Below are 22,014 nucleotides of genomic sequence, written 5' to 3'. Positions count from 1 at the left end.
TGTTATTCTTTTTTTTCCCTCAAGGGTCATAGCAGAGATCATTTTTCTTTTTATTAAATTTAGAACTCCGACATAATGCCAACAAATACAATTTAATGTCCTTACATTGAGATTTAAAAAACAAAATGCAACATCTAAATACCTAAAGGGGAATTGTAGATACGAAACAATTTTCCTGAAATTTTTGAATTATGCTTATCCATTTGTTCTCCCATTTTCTGAGGTCTTACAAGTTGGACATTTGGATTGGATTTTTATTTTTGTGTCTTGTTATGAACATATGGCATAGTTTAAGGTAGAAGCATATACTAGTTTGTGTTCACATGAGATATTCATCTTAAGTATTCCATTAGGCAAAATAATGAAACAACACCTCCAATGAAGGATACTACCGGTGAACTGAATTATCACTGCCTAGGAAAAAATCTGGAGCCTTTTTATATCCAAAAAAAACAAAATGTGGGCATGGAGTGAAACAGAATTATTTGAATAAACATCTTGATTCAAATGGTAATGTCACCAAGAAACATTTATTTGAAAATCCGCAAGTGGTATTACCATTTGAATAAAATGATAATTTTATTTTATCGGTAAAATGGTTTGTGCATATTATTTGGGAGGGCTTTGTTATTGAATTATAAAGCTATTTTAATTTCCTGGCTCTCCTTAAGCATTGCAGATTAATACTTAATTAAAATCTCAAAAGGGAAGTATTTGATCTCATGATTAATAAAATTGTTATCAGTTAACATAATTGATTCTAACCCCTTTCTCACTAGTATTTTTAAGAAGGGATTGTGTTTGGGAGCCAGTGCTGTCAATAAGCACATCACCATATACATACGAAGTCCTACAATTGTTATGGTGATATAAATTTATAGTCTCCAACACTCCCATAGTATTTGAAATAATAAGTAGGCACAGAAATCTGTGGGACAAAATGCTACATGTGGTTTGCAAACATTGTCTCTGGCCTTGAAAAGACACTTGGTTTAACCAGAGAAAGAGCCTGGGTTTATTGAATCCAGGCTCTCTAACTATCTAATCCCATGACCTTGGATTTATTTAACCTTTCGTCTTACTTGTAAAATAGGGGCGATGACACCTACCTCATAAACTTGTGGTAAGGAATCTGATAGTGCCTAGAAATTCTCAGGGTCAAAAAAACCAATGAACCAACCAACCAACCAACAAAAAAAATAAATAAATAAAAATAAAAAGAAAGAAATTCTCAGGGCACCCTGAAAATCAAAGTAGGGATATAATCTCAATTCTGTTGTCCAATACATCGTTATAGCATGGGATAATCCTGGATGCTAACAATTTTTTTTTTCATTTTCTTTGTCTGTAGCTTTTCTTACTGAGACTGTGTCATTGTATTCTTTTGGCAGTAAAGGTAGAGAAGGAAAAATCTGAACAGATGTGTATGCGTGCTCTTCTTTTAAATGGTTGGTTTATGATGTATCCATAATTTCTCCCTTCAGTATAACAATTCCCATGAATAAAACAGAACAACACTAAAGTATCAAATGACCCAGCAAATAAATAAAGGAGGGAGGAATGAGGGGGAGAGAGAATGAGAGAGAATGAGAACCCCCCCAACCCAGTAATTTTTGGGGGAATATTAGCTGAGTTCTTTACAACCAACAATCCTTACTAGGCATCAAGTACATAAAGGAGTGGAGATTATCTTTTTTACTTTTCCTTACTAATTCTAAATGGATACGAAATTTTGTAAAGTTCACTTTGTAGAGTGTCACTTTTGAAAATTCACTACAGGGGCACCTGGGTGGCTCCCTCCACTGAGCATCTGCCTTTGGCTCAGGACGTGATCCCGGGTCCTGGGGTTGAGTCCCACGTCGGGGTCCCTGCTCAGTGGGGAGCCTGCTTCTCCTTCTGCCTCTGCCCCTCCTCTCTCTTCCCTCCTCCCTGCTTGTGCTCTCTCTCTGTCTCTCAAATAAATGATTCTTTAAAAAGAAATAAAAAAAGAAGAAGAAAATCCACCACGATGCTCTAAAGAATGAGTAGCAAGATTCCCACAGAGCTCTTGGTCTAACATAGTTCCATGCAACGAATGATTCCCACACATGTGAGGGTGAATCATACGGTGAGCCCCTTGAAAGCATTCTGTGTTATTCAACTGTAGTGTTGGCCATTGCTTACTTGAATTACAGAAATAGTCAGGAATGGGCCAGAGAGTGAATGTCATTCCGGGTCAGCCTCCAGCATGGTGTTGCAGTGGCCACTTTTCCTGAGATCAGGGAGTATCTGAGCTCAGCCTCCCCTCCCTGGTGGAAAAGACTCAGTACCTCCTGACAAACTGGTGACTTCTGGACTTGGGGTTGTATTCAGAGGCAGCAACAGCCCTCAGCCTCCCTCAGCATCTGACCATTTTTCCTCCAGGCCCTTGAATAGAGCTCATCCACTCTCTTGGTCAACGGAGCTCCAGTCTTGAACACACTCATGAGCAAAGCGACCTGAGACGTACATGCGCCGCCTCCCCTTGGGTGGGTGGCAATAGCAGGTCCTAGGGAAACCATCCCTTCCAAGGTGATTGCCTTAAGTCTTCATGGTGCATAAGCAACGGATTAATGATTTGAAACTGTAGCCGGACTTCTTGGATTCCTGTAATGAACCTGAGGAAGCTCTCTTTCTTTGTTAGCAGAGGCTAATATTCGTTAGCATTTATTTGGTTTTCTTTTCTAGCGTTATATTTTCTGTTATTTTCACAAACACTCCACTGCTCACCCAGCATGCACCAACACCTCTAAGCTTATGTGCACACACACATCCTCATCCACAAGCTGGCCATCGAAAGGCTCTGTGGACATATTTATGAAACCCTGAGAATTTGTACCATGAAAAAACATGCACACACCTTGAAACCTGGGCCAACAGACTTGTTTCTAAAGGACACAATTGCTGTTGAAAACTTGACTACTGAGCAATGCTGATGTAGCTATCAGGACAGTTCAATTTGTCGATAAGGACAAGAGTGGAAAGCAGAGGCGATATCCATTCTTTACGAGGCTGGTTGCCACCTGCTATGAATGCTGTGCCTATGGTTGCAAATAGGAGAATAATTCCAATATTTCATGTTCCTCTGAATACGTAGGAGCTGTAGGACAGTCCTCGTCTTACATGCATGAATAGGCAAATAAAGGATATGGAGGCTCCATTTGCATGTACGTATCGGATAATTCAGCGGCTCGGCAGATATGGGTGACTGATGGAAAGGCTGCTGCTGCGTCTGATGTGCGGTGTGTGGCTAAGAATAGGCCTGTTAGGATTTGTAGGATGAGACACTCACCTAATAAGGATCCAAAGTTTCATCATGCTGAGATGTTGGACGGTGCGGGGAGACCAATGAGTGAGCTGTTGACCATTTTGGCTAGTGGGTGGGTTTTTCGAATGATGGTCATTAATGTTCTTATAGTTGAAACACAACGATGATTTTTCATGTCATTAGTCATGGTTAGATTCTGTGTAGGAATAATGATAACATATATTGTTTTTATTTTAAGTATTGTCGTTGCAATGGGTTTTGTGGGTTTTGCCATGACGGGGTTTTAACACAGAAAACACGGATTGAGGAACACTGTGGCAGCTAAAGAATCTGGAAAAAGGACACCGAGAGCACATCTGTTATTCGGTTGGCAGTCACCCAAACTGTATGAAGCGGGTCCTAAAAGCATCTTCCCTGTGGGCCTTCCCCTGGGTCTCCCACAGTCACCATAACAAAGTACCATCCGCGGGGGGCTTGGCCGACCCAGATGTATCTTCTCCGGGTTCCCCCCATGACCCAGGGCCTCAGTCGGGGTGCACATCCTGAGTGTCTCTTCCCCTTCTTACAAGGACACCGATCACACTGGAGGACAGCACACCCTTGGCACTGCCCTTGTGCTGCATCACCCTCTCTGGGACCTTATCTCCCACTAAGAGAACATTCCAGGTCCCAAGGGGGGGGCGTATTTCCAGACCCCAGGGCTCGGCAGACACAACTCAGCCCCTGGTGCTGCCCATTCTGCTTATAGGGTGAGCACCTGAAGGTCCCTATAAGGCCCTGGTCTGAGACAACACAGCTTTCCCATCATCCATTTCCTTTTAGGGAATTTAGGATTGCACTGTGCTTTCTGCCCCTCCAGCAATGCACAGACTTATAGGCATACAGTAAAATCTCAATATATGTGTGCGTATATATATATTTTTTTTAAATAAAAAAATGCATACTGTGAGACGACATCATTTGAATTTACCCAGCTGGCTCCTTCCTCTCAGTGACCTGTCCCTTTACTGTCATCTGCTTCAGCAGCTGATTCTGTTGCATTTCTGAATCCCACACAGAATCTTTAGAAAAGGCCGGGGCACTCAAGGAGCTAATGGCAAAGAGAAGAAAAGAAAAAAAAAATTGAAAAATAGATAAACATATGCTTCTGCTTTTTAAAAATTAAGTGATATAAGGGCCGTGGCACTGCAGTCAGCAAAGTGAAATCTGAAATTAAATTTCACTTTTAGGGTTTGAAGGTACAAGACACAGGAGGGCAGGAGGTGCTCTGTTCTGCAAGGGAGACAGTGTCTTTTTCATCCTTTGAATTGGCTTTCTATCCAGGTTTTAGAGGGAATTGCAATTGGTGTGTGATGACAAAAATATAGGGGGGAAACATAAAATCAAACTTTTTAAAAATGATTATTGATGTTTAAAGTGAAGGACATGAGAATTCATAGCTTCTTCTTAAATCAGAAATGACTCGGGAGGTAAAGGGACAAGTATAGTCCCTGGGGGAGGAAAACAAATGCACTGAGGCTGGGACCCCAGGACACTCCCCGTGGGGAGGATACATTTCCCGAGGCCCCAGGACCCTTATGTGCATAGTCTGTTACTGTCACTTTTTGCAAGTCCACATTCACTTACACACGCAAAATGTTCTTTCAGGTGCTAATTTTGCTTCATCGACTGGATTAAAAGATCTGGGTACTAAACCTGAAAAATCATGAGGTAACTATGAGGGTTTGGCAGCTTTCTTTACTTTCTTATGAATTTCAAGTCAAGTCACGGTGTAGTCTGGGCTCCGCAGCCCTGGACTCTGGAGTTTCCATGATTTATTTTCTTTCTTGTCTCACCTGCCCGTCCTCCCTCCTCCTCCCCTGTTCATCCACCCTCCCCGCCTCCCCTGTCTGTCCTACCTTGGGGTTCCCCCAGCTGGGCAGCTGTTGGTGCTGTTCCCTCTTCTCAGAGTGCTCACAGAATATTCTCTCCCCTTCTTTTTCCACCTCCCTCCCCACGTCCCCTGGCTAACATCCACCATGCTCTTGCAGTTGGTTTCATATAATTTATATATAAATATAATATATATAATATATATTTATGTAATTTATATATTATATATAATATATTTATATATAAATTTATATATAAATAATATATATAAATAAATTAAATATTTATATTTAATATAATATATTAATATGTATAAATAAATTAAATAAAACTATATATATATATATATATATATATATATATATATATATATATAAAATTCCCGCCCAAAGCCAAGTGTTTCCCAAGCCCCACCCTTATTATTTTTGGTGTGGTGGCCCGGGAGGCCGGGAGCACCTGTCCTGTCACCCGGGGCACTCAGGGATGCACGCACCTGGGGGCCAAGGCCTCTGGGCCAGTAGTTGGGAAGGGCCATGTCCTGCCGGTCCTTCTACCGACAGCAGCACGACAGCCGGAGCCTAGGTCCTTGCACATGTCAGCCTCGTGAACAGGTTATTGCAGTAAATCGTATTTACAAAGATTCCCCCTCCCATTATCATAATTTTAAAAAAAAGGTGGCAAAACTGGTGTTAAAGTTTCCAGGGTGGTCCTTGAGTGAGTGAGATGGCCAACAAAGCAGGAGGACGACAAAGGGCAGAAAGGTGTGCTGTGCTAGGTAATATGATAAGTGAAGGTACATATTAGGTATAAAATAGAATATACTGGAATGTGGCGACACAACACACCACAGCGCAGCACAACAACACGGGATGCATTTGCTGGACCATCATAAAAGTTCTCTTTGTTTATAAAACGTGGGGCTAAGAGGAACCAGAGTTGGTGACGTATTATAACTCAACATGGGGAACTTATTATAAGGGGGTGTCGTGTGTATCTATTTTAAAGTGTTGCTTAAAAAGGAAAGAAATCTAAACGGGCGACCTAAGCTAATACAACATCATGCATATTTCCTTTAAGGTCTTAAATTTGTGGCTTAAGGTCAGTGTGGTGACAATCAAGTTCAGACTCGGTGGACAGGTCTGTTTCGTGACCACCCAATAATTTCCATGCACGCAAAATGCGAATCACCTAAACCCAAATTATTTGTTCTTTCCCACAGGATCCTAACTGCAAAACTAGGAACATAGGCTAATGCGTCTAAGGAGACTTTGAACTGGTTAACCCTGGGCTGTGAGAATAGAGGACCCCTAGGGCTCAGCGGGGCTGATGCTCGGACCTGCGTGGCTCCACATTTAATCCAATGAGACTCTGGCAGCTAAAATTTTCAAGTGTGTGTCCGGGCGGTGAACTGCCTCCAACCTCACCCGTCTTAGAATCTCTCCCCGGTACAAGTGATTTTTTCCACTGAAATTTGGGGTTAAAAATACTCAATGCAATATACTTGATATTCATAAAACCACCCAGAACTCTCAGCAGTGCTGACCTTACTCTAACCCTTTGTTATGTAATATTTTACCCCAATTCAATAAATCCATATGTGAATTTCGAAGTGGCTGAGTGTTTGCATAGATGGTTGGGGCGTCCTTAGGGTGTGGAGGTGCGGACAGACCTCTCGCCCGTCCACTGGGTCTGTACGTGGGTGTGCACAAAGCTGTGGCCCAGTGTGCACAATCTGTCTACTTTGCTTTCACTCTGACATGTCTCGTTTATTTAAGGAAGGGAAACTCTTCAGGCCTCTGCAGAGTTTCCTTTGTCTGGGCTGTGTTCCTGAATTTTTAAATAATACGGTATTTACACTTCAAAATGCACAATATGCAAAGGCCTGTGCCTTGCTGACCTGTTCCCATCAATAATTTACTAAAGAATTCATCTGTTCTGCTATTTTTTTCTTCTGTCAGATAAAACAAAAACACACAATACATCAGCGTTACTTACACAACGAAGTTTGTGGGATTTTTAATTCGCATAGTTTTGTTACGCAATGCTACCATCTTGTGGCCACTTGCTCAATTTTTAAAATTGCCTGTGCACCACCAGAATGACTCCTAAAAGCATTAATATTGCATTTTCCAGCATCATGGAAGGTATTTACTTTTATAAATAATACCCTCTTACCTATCTCTCAGCAAGTAAGTCATGATAGCTATTTTTTGGTATTTGAAAGTTTTCTATAATTTACCCCAAATTCCCTTACTTCATCTGATACTAAATTCTAGCTAAACTGATATTAAGTTCTGCCTAGAAAAAGAAGAAAAGAGCTTTAAATGCTGCCTTTAGGCTTTTGAGTAGTGTGTTCATACAAACATTTTTTATGAGGCATACTTAGGATGTGTATTTTATCATGTGCCTCTGCAAAATAAAATAATTTATATTAATGAGCTAAATTCACATTCTTAGAACAGACGTATCAAGTAAAGAAAAGTTGTATCTGGAGCTAGACGTATGTGGTGTCAGGCATTATTACGTGCTCTAGGTTAGAGAGTAATTAAAATATTTGGCTCAATTTCATGATCGTCTATGGAGCTTAGAGTTAGGAAAGAGTTTAGTCATATTTTTTTCCTAGATGAGGCCTTTTGCATGTTGGGTCAACTTTCCTAATTTTCAAAGACTTATTTTTTTAGAGCCGTTTTAGATCCTCAGCAAAAGAGAGGAAGGTACAGAGCTCTCCCACTCCCATCACCCCCAGGCCCGACTCACACAACCCCACTCTCAACATTTCCCAGCTGAGTGGGATATTTGTTATAATGGATGGATCTGCACTGATATAGTGTCACCCAAAGTCCATAATTTACAAGAGGGTCGCTCTTGGTGTTGTCCATTCTACGGGTTTGGACAGAGGTATGATAACACGCATGCATCGTTACGGCACCACCAGGATATTTCCCTACCCTGAAGCGTCTCTGTGCTGGACCTGTTCATCATTTTCTTCATCCTTGACTCCTAGCGACTAATGATCTTTTTTGCTGTTTCCATAGTTTTGCCCTTCTTATATTTTTCTTTCATATTAAAAGCCAAATATTCAATATAGCCTGTTGTTAGTAAAACATTCTCTTGTCCCTTCAACACGATGATGCCACAAAGTAAGATCTCGTTGACCTCGGCTCGGGGTCTGGGGCCCATGCCCTGCTTTCCACTGGGATGGCTGGTGCCTGGCATCCCGCTTCAGCCATTGGTTGCGACTTCACATCCTTCTCCTACCATGAAGGGGAGCTTTGTGGGAGATCCAGCTTCAGTTTTAGCTCAGTCTCTATTGGCTCCCGGCTCTCCCAAGGGGAAGCATAAGAATAGTGGGAACTAAATAGTGATAGTTTGATCACATTGTTCAAAACGTTTATAGAGCCTTCTGCTTTTAATTCAGCCAAGTAGGCATCTAAACCCAACAATATGTATTTTAAAAACACACAGCATAACACCTAGTTTATTACTGTCTATCCGACTGTAGATGATTATGTTTTACTGGGTCAGAATTGGTACAGCGACTTGGGGCTTTCTGAAAGCCAATAAAACAATTTAGAAAGAAATTACTAAATAGAGATCTGGCTATAAATATGCAGATGTATGCATGTACATGTATTGGAGCTCATTGTGACGCAAATATTTTTTTTCTGAAACATAGATGTGAGCGTACTTAAAAAATAGTGAAATGAGGAGCAATAGGGACACATTAAAAAGTGTTCCAGTGTAACTCATCAAGGTAAAAGGACAGACTGTGCTTGAATTAAAACAAGCAAAACACAGATGAGTTTATAGGACTGTGTATAGGCGTTAGCTCTTCCTTGGTAGAATTACAATAATCTTTCACTAAAGAATGAACATGTTCTCAAAGCAGCATTTTCTTGATTTGTGCAACTCAAGTCCAACCTGAGGAAGTGTGTAATATATAAAATGTTGAATCTATCCCTGCTCATGAAAAAGCATAGGTAGGTCCTGCGGATACTCCTTTGTATCGTGTTGCTGGCTCTGGGGAAGGACCGAGTCGGGTTACTATTCCCAACTACCTAACGATTAGGCAAGACCATATAACTAGCAATGACCAATGGATTATGAATAGGTGGCTTGTCACATTTCTTGTTTGAAACGCTGATGCCCAATATGAGGGCTGTTCAGCCCTTGTTTTCTACGCAGTGTCCGTCAAGGATGAGGCATATTCCAGATGTTGCAGCTTCAGCACGTTGGGGTCTCTATTTGCTTGGGTCGTTGTGTTAAGGAAGCGAAATCTGAGGCCATGATCTATCACCTGAACTAAAGATCATGTTGAATCAACTAAAAATTAATCTTTGCTACGTCAAGCCACTAAGTTTGGGGAGTGTTTTCTTCTTACATGGTAGCCTGCCATGACTTACACAAAACACTGAAAATTCATATATTTGTATCTGTTTGGCCACTTATTTTCTTAACCATTCTTTGCACAATTTGACACAAACTGGCATTAAGATGAAATGATTCTGTTCTCTCTCCACTAAGAATTTGGCATAAAGTGTGCTCATTAAACACAGTGACAACTGGGAACATCAAAGAAGAAGATTCAGACTTTGAAAAAATAAAGGGGCCCATGAGAAAGGTCTAGAATGATGGGAGGAGAAAAAAGGCAGAAGCCATCGGCTGCCCCTCCATTTCCTCACCTCCTTCACAGGTAAGGAAGATTGCTTCCCCTGAGACCTTGAGTGTCTCCAAAGCCCGGGACCAGAGATGAGTAGCTTTGGTCCTGAGATTACTCACAATTAATTACTCCTTTTCCCTTTTTAGTAGGTCTCAGTTGCTCTTGAAAGAGCTTTTCCGTATCAGCAAGGATAGTTGACCTATTTTAGTTTCTTGGACACTCTCAGAAGTCCACAGGACCTAATCTGGCCCAGCCGCAAACTCTGAATATAAAAGAGCAATTACAGTCTCATGTGTTTAACATGCTATTAAATTCCGGCACACCATTAGGGCACTGTTGGTTGAGCAGAGACTTATTAAAGCTGATATTGAAGAGTTGGTTCTGCTCAGTAATAATACCAAATTGAGCAATTTAACTTATCCTCAGTGAGGATGTTTCCTTACTAGTCAATTTGTAATATAATACATGTTGCCCGTTGCACCTCAATGCTTATAGCAGCAATGTCCACAAGAGCCAAATTATGGAAAGAGCCCAGATGCCCATCGACTGATGAATGGATAAAGAAGATGTGGAAAAGAGGCATCTGGGTGGCTCAGTCGGTTAAGCATCTGCCTTTGACTCAGGTCATGATCCAAGGGTCCTGGGATTGAGCCCTACATCAGGCTCCCTGCTCAGCAGAGTCTGTTTCTCCCTCTCCCTCTCCCTACCCCTCCCCTGCCTTTGCTTGTGCACATTCTCACTTTCAAATAAATAAATAAGTAAATAAGTAAATAAATAAATAAATAAATAAACAATTTCAAAAATATGTTGGGGATATATAGTGAAATATTATTCAGGCATCAAAAAGAATGGAATCTTACCATTTGTAGTGACATGGATGGAACTAGAGGGTATTGTGCTAAGCAAAATAAGTCAGTCAGAGAAAGACAAATACCACATGACTTCACTCATATGTGGAATTTAAGAAACAAAACAGATGAGCAGAGGGGAAGGAAAGGGAAAATAAAATAAGATAAAAACAGAGAGGAAGACAAACCATAAGTGTTTCTTGAATATAGAGAACAAACGGAGGGTTGGTGGAGGGGAGGTGGGTTGGTGGAGGGATGGGTTAAGTGAATGATAGGAATTAAGGAGGGCACTTACTGGGATGAGCACCAGGTGTTGTATGTAAGTGATGAATCACTAAATTCTACTCCTGAAACTAATATGACAGTATGTTAACTAACTTGAATTTAAATAAAATTTTGGAAGAAAAAACATATATGTGTGTTGCTGGCATAATAGCCACGACTTTTGTTTTGGACGACTCCAGGGGCTACCCATTACCCTGCAGTCTATATTACTGGCATCCCCTGGCATTCAATTCAACAGGAATACGTTGTGCTGATGCATCGTGGAGCTACGCCATGAGGTGGCCGGAAATACCAGGCACAGAGAAGATACTTGATGTTGATGCTTGTTAGTTTCTTCAGATTTCCATAGGCTCTTATTTGAGGGGGCAGGTGGCTATTAATATTTATCTTTTAGGGGAAGCAGATTCTAACTGAGACATGTTTGATACCTTCGATGCAATCATAAAGTTGGCTCAAATATTCCACTAATAAGAGTTGATTTGCAATATGATGTATCGCGTTCTGAAGTCTTTTTCAAGTTAATCATAATAGCTAAGACTTATATAGCACAGCACCTACCAGATGTTGCTTCAAGGTATTTATGCAGAGTAATTCAAAAGTCACATAATGTTATTATTTCTGCTTCCCAGATTCAGGAAGTGAGGCACAGAGAGATTAATTACCTTTTCCAGAATCACAAGCACATGAGTATTTGAGTTGCCATTTGAACTCAGACAGCCTGGCTCCAGAGAGCCTCTCCCTAAGTATACATGTTCTCTCGCTTCTGATCCGTTTCTCTTGCCCACTGTATTCCGCTTCAAAATTCTTTTGCTGATATGAGTCTAGTGTTGAAAATTTGGCCAAAATGGAAGCCAGTCACTTGGTTTGTTTCTTCCAAATAATTAATACGTGGGCTATCCTGTCCTTGCTCTCATGTATACATGACCCATGAATATGTCTAAGAAATGGCTTATGAGATAAAATTGGATCATCAAAAACCTAAAACATATAAAAGTGAACACATTTTTAAATTCTCACATTTTTTTGTTTCTCTAATTGTGCTTATAAATAGAATACATTCACTCTGTTTATATCTGACTCTAACATCTAATCCAATCATGTGACAATTTCCTTAAGATTTGATGTTTGAACTTTTAATAATAATAGAATATATCTACTTACAGAGCTTCCTTTTATGACCTGAAGAGAAATTTTGTAAAACAACATCAACAACAAGAACAGACACAGTGTAGAAGGAATCACTGATGCATGTATACGCCAGAGAAAATAACCAGGAATTGTTCCCAGGGGGATGCCCTACCAGAATCCAAGAGGAGTGCGACCCATGTCCATCTCCCAGATTTGACACCCTTGAGATGTGCTCTGTTTTGGTCAAAGGTGGCCTGAGGAAGAAAGTGGACAAGGGGCCTGACCTCAGGGCAGCATCCAGTTTCTGGAGCTCTAGTGGAGCCTTTGAGAAAGGAGCCATGGTCTGAGAGTTTCAGCAGAAATTTCCAAGATCTTGGGCATGAAAATTCTGGCTCTGTGTCCAGATTGCAAATGGCTGCATGAAGTTAGGGCAGCAATTATTCATTCCAAAAAAAGCTTAGAGTAAAGATCTGTTGTGGAAACTTGAGAAAAAGTGGCTTTCAGGAGGGAATATCTGGATACAGTCCTCTTGATGCTTGACACCGAAGTTCCCACTCTGAAGGCACAGTGGAGGGCATGATGATGCCAGAGAGCGGCTCCCAGAACATCAGACGTCAAAGAGGAATCCAGAACAGGAGAAGCACGGATGGGTGTTGTGCAGTGGTTTGTTAAAGGGAAGGCAGGCACGGGAGAGGTTCTCAGGCACGTTCGAGGGTCAGTGAGGCACGGGCTACTCTGGCGAACCCAACATGAGGTCTCATTTTCCTCCCTAGTAGCAGACCTCTGATTTTTGGAGCCATGTTGCCATCCAGAGTAAAAGACTACATGTCTCATAATCTCCGCCACTCAGGATAGGCACGCCACCAAATCCTCCACAGTGAAATCTAAGTGGTGAGTTTTATGAAGTCTCTGGGAATGTTATTAAATGAATTTGTTTCCTTAGGAAGAGGTTTTTGAAGTTGATTTCTTTTGCCCTGGAAAACCAACTTGATGCTAGAAGTCCGGCCATTTTGAAACATGAGTTGACCTTGAGAATAGAGGTCAAACACGGACTGTGAACAGAAACTCAGGTTCCGGAGTCTCTGATGAATACAGTGTATTTACTCTACCTTTCTTGAGCTGCGTATCTGTGGGCTGCATTTATGTGAGTAAATAGACATAATCTCTACTGATAAATTCATGGAGGAGGGGGTTGGAATTCCTCATGAAACAATAGGAGGACAAAGAGTCAATCAGCTTCATACAATATCGTGTGTAGCTACAGTCTGACTAAGCATAACTATGTTTTGACTATGAGTTTTATAAATAATAATTCAACAGTAAGCCACAAACCTGGCCTGAAGGGGTTATGCTTCCAACAACAATCACTAAGAACCTCCTGTTCGTGACGCCCTATGCAGACATGGCAGGTGGGGGTCAAAGAAACGAATAAAACTTTGTGCCTGTTCCCAGTGTCACATTAGGCAGAAGAAAGACATGCATTCATTTTATGTGATGTAAAACATTTTTTAAAAATATATTTTATGGGGTGCCTGGGTGGCTCAGTCGGTTAAAGCATCTGACTCTTGGTTTTGGCTCGTGTCATGATGTCAGGGGCCTGAATCCAGCCCCATGGAGGGCTCAGTGCTCAGTGGGGAGTCTGTTTGAGGTTCTCTCCCTCTCCTTCTCCCTCTGGCCCTCCCCTTCTGTGCACACAGTCTCTCTCTCTCTCTCTCTCTCTCTCTCTAAAAATAAATAAAATATTTAAACAAAATAAAATAAAAAAAATAAAACTGTATTTTTTAAAGCAGCTTTTGGTTCACAGAAAAATTGAGCAGAAAGTGTAGAGATTTCCACATACCCCCTACCCTCACACGTGCGTATTCTCTCCCTTTATCAATATATCCCATCAGGGTGGTACATCTGTTACAATCGATGAACCTACAGTGACACATCATTTTCACCCAGAGTCTATAGTTTATATTAGGGCTCGCTCTTGGTGTTGAACATCTTATGGGTTTTAACAAATGTATAACGGCCTGAGTCGGCCTTTATGATATCATACAGAAGAGTTGCATTATCCTAAAAACCCTCTGTGCTCCATCTTTCAAAAATTTTAAAAGTGCCGCCAGTGCACAAAGAAGTTACATAATAGTTGGAGATTCCAGGTGCTGAGACGTGCTGGCGATTTCATTTATATAAATGCAGAGCCTGTGATGTGTCTTGTCCTTGGCTTGTCTTCCTGACACCGTCGAGATATTAGAGTCTCTGCAAGTCTCTAGCTGCACACAAGGCAGGTCCCCTTAAGAATTCATGAAACAGACTGTAGCAGATTCCTCGGGCTAACTCCAGGACGTTGTTGGTGATTAGGCAGTCAGTTGATTGACATAAGATCCTTGCATTTGCTTTCCGGACTTGGATTTCAGGCTTGCGTCTTAGAGCACATCATACAGTGCGGCGCCCTTTCCTAGACTTCAGAGCCGTGATGGCTAAGCTGGCATCAGGCATATTTGATTTGTACACATTGAAGGAGATGCTAGCAAGCTGCAAAAATGACCTAGTCCTTCTCAGGAAAAATTCCCAAGCAGATAAATGAACACATTTTTTTTTTTTTTTTTTGAGAGATTGGAACACTTACAAGGGGGAAGGAGGGATCATTAGAAGCTAACAGAAGTTCACTAAGAGAAGACAAGCTCGAGTCCTACCCATGAGATGAGGTGAACGCCGAAGATGTCCGTGTATCATTGGTGGCAGCATATTTTCAAAGATGTTCTCTGTCCAGTAGCAAACCCTGGCAAAATTGAAGCGGGATGATGATACCAATCAGAAAGATTTACATCTAAAGACATGACCTGGGATTTCTCAGAGGCTCATTTCTTTCTCTCCCAGTTGTCAGTCCTCATTTACGTAGATGCAGGGACCAGGGATAAGCCCATGGTGAGCAGTGAAGCGGAGGCAGATGTGATGGGAGAGCACACAAATATTCTTCCCGAGGTAGGAATGGAAAGAGGTAGCAGCTCGCAGGAGTAGTGGACTCGGTTAGCTGAGTTTTGGATAGAGCAGGGCTTTTTCAATGGAATGTTTTCCTGTTAGTTACGTATGATTAAATCTGACTGGGGGGACTCAAAAGACAATGATTTCAAGACATAAAAGTCATCTAAAATTATGCTTGCATAATTTTTAGGTATCTATGTTTCTGAGGCAGATTTTGAATCACCAGTGGCCTATAATGTGTCACCCATCCTCAGTCCCCCATGACCTCTCTGGCATTGAATTGCAAGAGCCATGATGAGTGATGGGCAGTGCTGATTCCTGGATAACAGCAACTATTTCTTTTCCTGGATGCTTGAGATAAAGCTTTATATTTTAAAGAAACAAGCATATTTTTGGCTGATGCATGGGCTCACAAGCATGCACTTTTCTCATTAAGGATAAAAATAGTTAAAACTAATCTCAAAAAGTCATCCTTAGTTGAAATGTAGTATTATCTATATCTATGTTTTTCATTAAGATACGCTTATTAGAATGTATACAATGTTATATGCCAACAATACCTCAATCATGCTGGGAAAACCAGGTATGTTTACTGGAGCTTTCGACTTGGCATGCTCATGGTAGGCGATTCTTTTTTTTTTTTTTATGGTAGGTGATTCTGATTGTGGTTTACCTTTCCTTCTCCAGCGACACATTGCCTTTATTCCCTTATTAAAACAACAAAGTATTAAAATTGGTTTGTTGTCTCGATTTTATTTTCTCATTTTGCCATTCTGGTTAAAGTTAGCTTTGACCTCTAGGTCATAATAAGAGTTTTCTTCTTTCCTTTCTCTTGAGACCTAAGCTATTTTGTTCCTTCCTTTTTTGAGTCCCTCTCCCTCAGAATACAAAACAAGTTTTGAGAGTTATTTGTATGAATATACATTTTTGCCCTTTGTGGGTGGGCATTTTAGGTGTTTTTCTTTTCTGCACCTTTTTGCTTTTCAACTTTCCTCCATGGACATAACCTCTTACAAGGTAAAGCTTTAGTTGAGTAAAAATTTCCCCCATATACACTGATTTATTTATCCCACAGCATTTTGTATGTTATTTATTGTTTCTTATCCTTTATGTTAAAAAAATTTGTCAGGGATCTAATTGGAAGAAGAGAAAATTTAAAACAAATTGCAGAGTTCTTTGAATTTGGACTTGCACAAAGAGGGGATTACTTTGTGCAATTAGCAAGTCTTTTTTTATGATTAACATTTATATATCCAAGCATCTCCTTAAAGCCCACCATGACTTTATGTGAGGTTTAAGAAGTTCTGTTAGCAATAGAAGTGAAGGCAGTTGTGTGTGCTCTAGAACTGTAACATACCGAGAATGAAAACTGAGAAATATTAAGTCAAATAAGTTCACCAAGAATCAGCTTATAACTCAAGGAAACACAAAATTATTTCCCATTAAATAACACAATCAATAGTTTTTTCGAGTACCTTTAATTTTTTTTCTTTAAATTAGTATCACACTTCATTTTATTTTGAAAGTGGTTGTGTTTGGGAGAAGAAATGCATTTTAACTTAGGAAAGATTCTTTGTGAAATTATGTACTCTGGCGGAGAAGTTAACAGATCTCAAGTTTAGAAAAATTTTATTTAAGTGCTCACTTGAGTAAGAGGTCCATCTCTATAATTCCTGATAAATATTCCTCAGTAAATATTTAGTGAAGCCACAAAAGCCCGTTTGAATTTTTCTCCATCTTATGTCCTCCTTCCATTTAGGTTAATGTTTACCAAGATAAATTTTGTATTTCTTGTAGAATAACAGATCACCGGTGACCCCCCTGGATGCAAAGTTCTTTCTACAGTAAGACAATTGGTTATTGTACCTTCACTCTGTATCCCTGCTTGCCCTTGCCAGGACCTGTTCACACTGACATTTTGGGATGTGTTCACTACTCAGTTGACTCCAAAAATAACACACACTGCCTGTGCATGAGGTGCAAGGCTCTGCTTTTTCTAAAGGCCTGCATTTCCATGGAAACCAGACAGGCAGAAAAGAAAGGATAAGTGCATGAAATCACTCAGCACTTAGAAACAAAGCTGAATGCAGACCAACTGCCTCATCTGAATTCAGTCTGTGAAAACCGGGAACCACCTGACCCTGGACTATGAGAGGGAAACATGCTCCCCACTGGCTTTAGGCCATGAGAAACACATCTTTTTCCTACCCTGGGTATTCTAAAGGCTAGAAAGGCAGGATTTGAAATCCAAAAGTCTGGATTATTTCTACTTTCTGCCATTCTTTGGTTATCTGATGCTCACACATCTATTCTGTAAAATGCAAAATCATTAAAAACATTTCTGAATTGCTTATCATTTCAAAAGAATTTTCAAGATTATTTAAATCTTAAAGCTTAATGAACAGTGCTGCGAAATCTTCACAAAATACTGTATTAGACAAACGATCCTTGCCCACGGTAGCTTCATCAAGCCCTGGATATTTGTCAAAAGTCTATATGTCTTGCTACCGGCAGGCAGGAGTGTCTCTATTCAGAAACCAAAGAGCTGTAGATCCAGGGGAAGAAAATTGTGCCTGCCTCCAGCGTCAGACCTTCCTAGAGGAGTATGCAATTTTGATTTAACTGATGTGAAGAATACTTACTGGAACCACGTGTATGTTATGAAACATTAGTTGGTTCTATTTGTTTGTAAAAACCACCCAACCTTTTCTCTTTGTGATAGAAAAAACCTGCCATGATGGTGCTGAGTAACTTTTGCTCTTCTTTCCACCTCCACTTGATCCCCACACCCTAGCATTAGGGCCACATCCCTCCCATGTTAAGAGGACTATAGCTTGTCTGACATGTGTACTCCGGGTTCCAGAATAGAAAAACACAGGTGTGGTTTGGGGTCATTCAGTTTGGGTTTCCCTCTTTAGTCATATCTGGTTTTGTAGTTCAAAGATAGTTGAGACTCTATTAATCTATTATATCTATTAATCTGTGTGCCCAAGGTAAACTATTCTTCTGTGGTGTGGGGCAAGTATGAGTGTATCAGGGCTATTTTGCCACCACAGAATTTAGATATTACAACTCTGTTAAAGTAATTAAACAAGGAGGGCATTAGACTGAGGTGGCTCTAATGCATGGCTGCCTACGTAAGCAAACCACAGTCTAAGTCTGTAAATGCCTGCGGGTCATGAAATCAAAATGCTCAAGGCAATCAATCACCAACAGCCAACTGGGCTTTAAGCTGAAGCCAATCAATAATTTCCATTCCTTGCTTCCATACCTTCTCTGCGTTAGCCTCTTCTCTGGATCATTTCGGCGAAGCTCTCCTCTAACCACATTAGGTTTGGCATCACCTGATTTGAATACGTTTTTGCTCAAATAAACTCTGAAACAATTTCAATATGCTTCAGTTTATTTTTTAACAGCCAAGCTGGCGAGTAAACATAACTAGTATCTGTAGATGAAACTCACCCCTAAAGGGAAAAAGCCAAAGAAGATACATGTGGCCCGAGAAAAATACATAATTTGAAGAGACTTTGATATGGGCCACTCAGTTTGAGTCCAGTTTTTCTAGAATCACAGAAGATTGTTATGTATTAGAGGCTATAATAAAGAGTGAGAAATATGAAGGACAATATCAAATAAAGTTTTGAAGATGGAGGATGAGTCCTGAGAAGAGAAAGTAACGTAAGTTGGAGTAGAGACTATTTCCTCTATCTCCTCATGTGATTCTGTAGTATGTTAGAGAAGAGCTCCAGAGAGAAGCCTCACGACATTTCTGAGACAACCACTACAGTGAAAAAAAAAAAATGCATGTTGATATCACATGGGGAGATGGCGGAATGTAGCTGCTTTTAAAAAACACCTACAAGATATTCTAGAAATCACAAGGAATTAGAAGGTAAGGATTTGGATCTGAGGTCCCTGAATTCTCTGGGGACAGGAGATAGTATTTCGTTATTTTTACCTTGCTGTGGTGATAGGACATTAGGGACGCATTTGCTGTTGTTCCCTCAACGTCTGTGGATCTCTAACTCTGTTACAACCCAGGTCTCCATGGGAAACTGTCAAGCCAACTATAGGACAAAGACATAAAACTGTTGGGTTTTAAGCTTTAATAAAATTTAGCTTGTTTGTAAAACAGATCTAGATGGGATACCTGTGGAGGCATAGCCATCATCCTTCTCCTCTATGCCCCACACCCAACATTTATGGGAAGAAAATTCTACAGAGAAGTGAGAAGACCAGTGGTTTTTTGAAAAGGGTCTTGTACTTGGGTTGGCTGCTGGTGCTAGCTCTTAAAGTTGGGATGATGGAATCTCTACATGGTTGGCAGATGTGAGATTATAGGAGGTCTATGTTATACCCCTGTCTTGTCCTAGCAGGTGATTCCCATAGAATATTTCCTGTTTACCATGGCACGGGAACGGCGTGTGGAGAGAGGCACATGGATCCTACTGAGAGGGAGCAGCCTAGATTCAATAGATTTGAAAGAACACATACACACAGGACACGGAGGGACTGATGACCTGAAGGACTCTTGTCATCTTCCCAATAACAACAGTTCAAACATAATGGAACTAGAGGTAGGGTGGGGGTGGGGTGGGCAGAGTGGCTTCTGTGATGCCACTCTGAGTAGATATACATCCACATCCAAGGACTGATACTATGCATCTATGCATCTTGGGGACATTCAGAGGCAGCGTATTGCAGTGACTGGGTTCAGAATCAGAAGCCAGAGTCCTCATTCTAGCTGTAGGACATTTGGCAAATAGCACCATTTTTGTGACTCAGATTCCTCAGATAAAAAATCTACGGAAAATCAACACATGATAAAATGTACAAAACAGTGTCAGGCACAGAGTAAGTAAGGACTTTAGATATAGAAATGATCACTAATGATCCAACATGACATGGCCACTTAGGATAGATGATCACCATTACCCTCAGAGGTCTCGTCACACCCTCAGTTTCTCAACTTGTGTGATGATATTTCATGTATCCTCAGAAACTGACACTGATCTCTGGGGGAGAGGAAGAGGCCAGAGATGGGAAAATCCAAGTACACTGTGTTCATCTGGAGTTGATTTGGACTGTGTAGTCTCTCTCTTTAGAGAGAGATGAAGTTGGCCTATTAAAAAGTAAGTTATATCATTTAAATAAGTTTGAGGTTCTGAAAATGCATACCTGCTACATTAAATTTTACCTGAACTCCAAATTTCCCCTTTATCAGCTGTTCAATTTTGTCTTAGTTACTTGGATTTTCTGCCTCTTTCTTCTCTCCTCATAAATGGTGCAAAAATTCCCAACTACCTGAAGGCATAGAGTAGACCTAGATGACTATCCTTTATGTGTTTTTTGGGAAATATATGTAATATTTTGGAAATATGGATGAGTATCCTAGTATTCCTAGCTTGAATTCCTAGCAAGGTTAAAAGAAGGTTAGTTGTGTATAGGAAATGTACCCATGCCCCTTGGGAATCCCAACACTGCATCATTTCTTGTTGAAAACATTGCCATCAATTTATCTTAATTTTAATAAACAATTTTTTTATTTTAAGAGGTTTACATTTATTCATTTATTCATTTATTCCATCTTTCATTTACTCATTCATGCATTAAAGTTAAAATTATTTAAAATTAAATGTTTCCAGGAGGAATTATTCTTTTAATCTCCTTGTGTAAATGGAGACAGATTCATAACACAGTTAAAATCGGTCATTTAAGATATTCCATGAACAAGCAGGGTAATCAGATACTGTCACACAGTTTATGATTCTTAGGTTGAAAGTTTAAAATACATTTAAAAATCACAGGATTTTGGTTTGTTTGGTGAACTAAATGTGAATAACAAAAGGCATGTCAGACGGAAGCAGTGGATAATGAGACATCGTAGAAGAACGTTGTTTAAACTTTGGTGACTTAAAAAAATAAATAAATAAATAAACTTTGGTGACTTCAAAGAGATTCTTCATGATTTTACCTTTCTCATTTTCATATAATTTTCTTTGATTTCAGCGTATGTGCAATGACTCTTTAGAGTAGTCATCAGTCTTTATGTATCATCATCATCAACATCACTGTAAGCATTTATTTTGCACCTAATGTGTTCTTGAAGACATACAGCAGTACTGGAGAAAGGAATCCAAGCCAAGAGGAAGGCCAATCTCAGCAAGTAATTTGGTTCAGAGATCTTGTTTGGAAACTTGCTTACTGATCAAAGAAAATGACAAATTTCATTTTAATTAATACACCATGCGATGATAGAGTATTTGACCCTCTAGGTAGTGACAAATCTCAAAATCCATACAAAATGCTGCCAAAAGTAGTCCACAGTCTCAGAGCAGAGACTAATAGACTGGTCAATACAAGATGAAAAATCATGATCCAAACATTCCTGCAGGGGTCTGGGGCCCACATAACTGACCTCAACCAGCAGGTTCCAGCCTCATTTCCTCCCCACCAGCACCTCAAACGCGCCGATAAATACAACTCCTTTATCAGGAATTACATCAAAAGAATAAGCTTATTTGGTCAAACAGAGACAGCTTGACTCAAGCCCTCAAGCATATAGAAATACGCTTATTAAACAGAATAATCCAAGGACTCAGATGTTACCTCTTAGAAGCTGGCGAAGGGCTAGTTCTGCTTTTCAATGTTCAAAGTTTGAGCAATGGAGACCTGCTGAATTGACAATCTCCTACCCACTTCTGAATCTACAAATATACCTCTATCTACATCACTGCTTCTTTCTTCTTTATGGTACAGTGGAAGTGATGCCTCTTGAGCTATGACCTAATTCTCCACTGAATTATCTTGTTTTTATTTCATCACGGAATGGTGCTAAGCATGCTTAAATTTTATCAATCTGTGTGCAACTCTAGCAGCATCCATGAGCGTCAGAGCAAGCAACTACATTGACGTTTTGACGTTGGTTAAGAACACTGTGTGAAAATCAATGATCTTTCTAC

This window comes from Canis lupus, chromosome 4 (genome assembly GCF_003254725.2).
Source record: "Canis lupus dingo isolate Sandy chromosome 4, ASM325472v2, whole genome shotgun sequence".
In the NCBI taxonomy this organism is placed as follows: domain Eukaryota; kingdom Metazoa; phylum Chordata; class Mammalia; order Carnivora; family Canidae; genus Canis; species Canis lupus.
Note: the sequence above shows the minus strand (reverse complement) of the source record.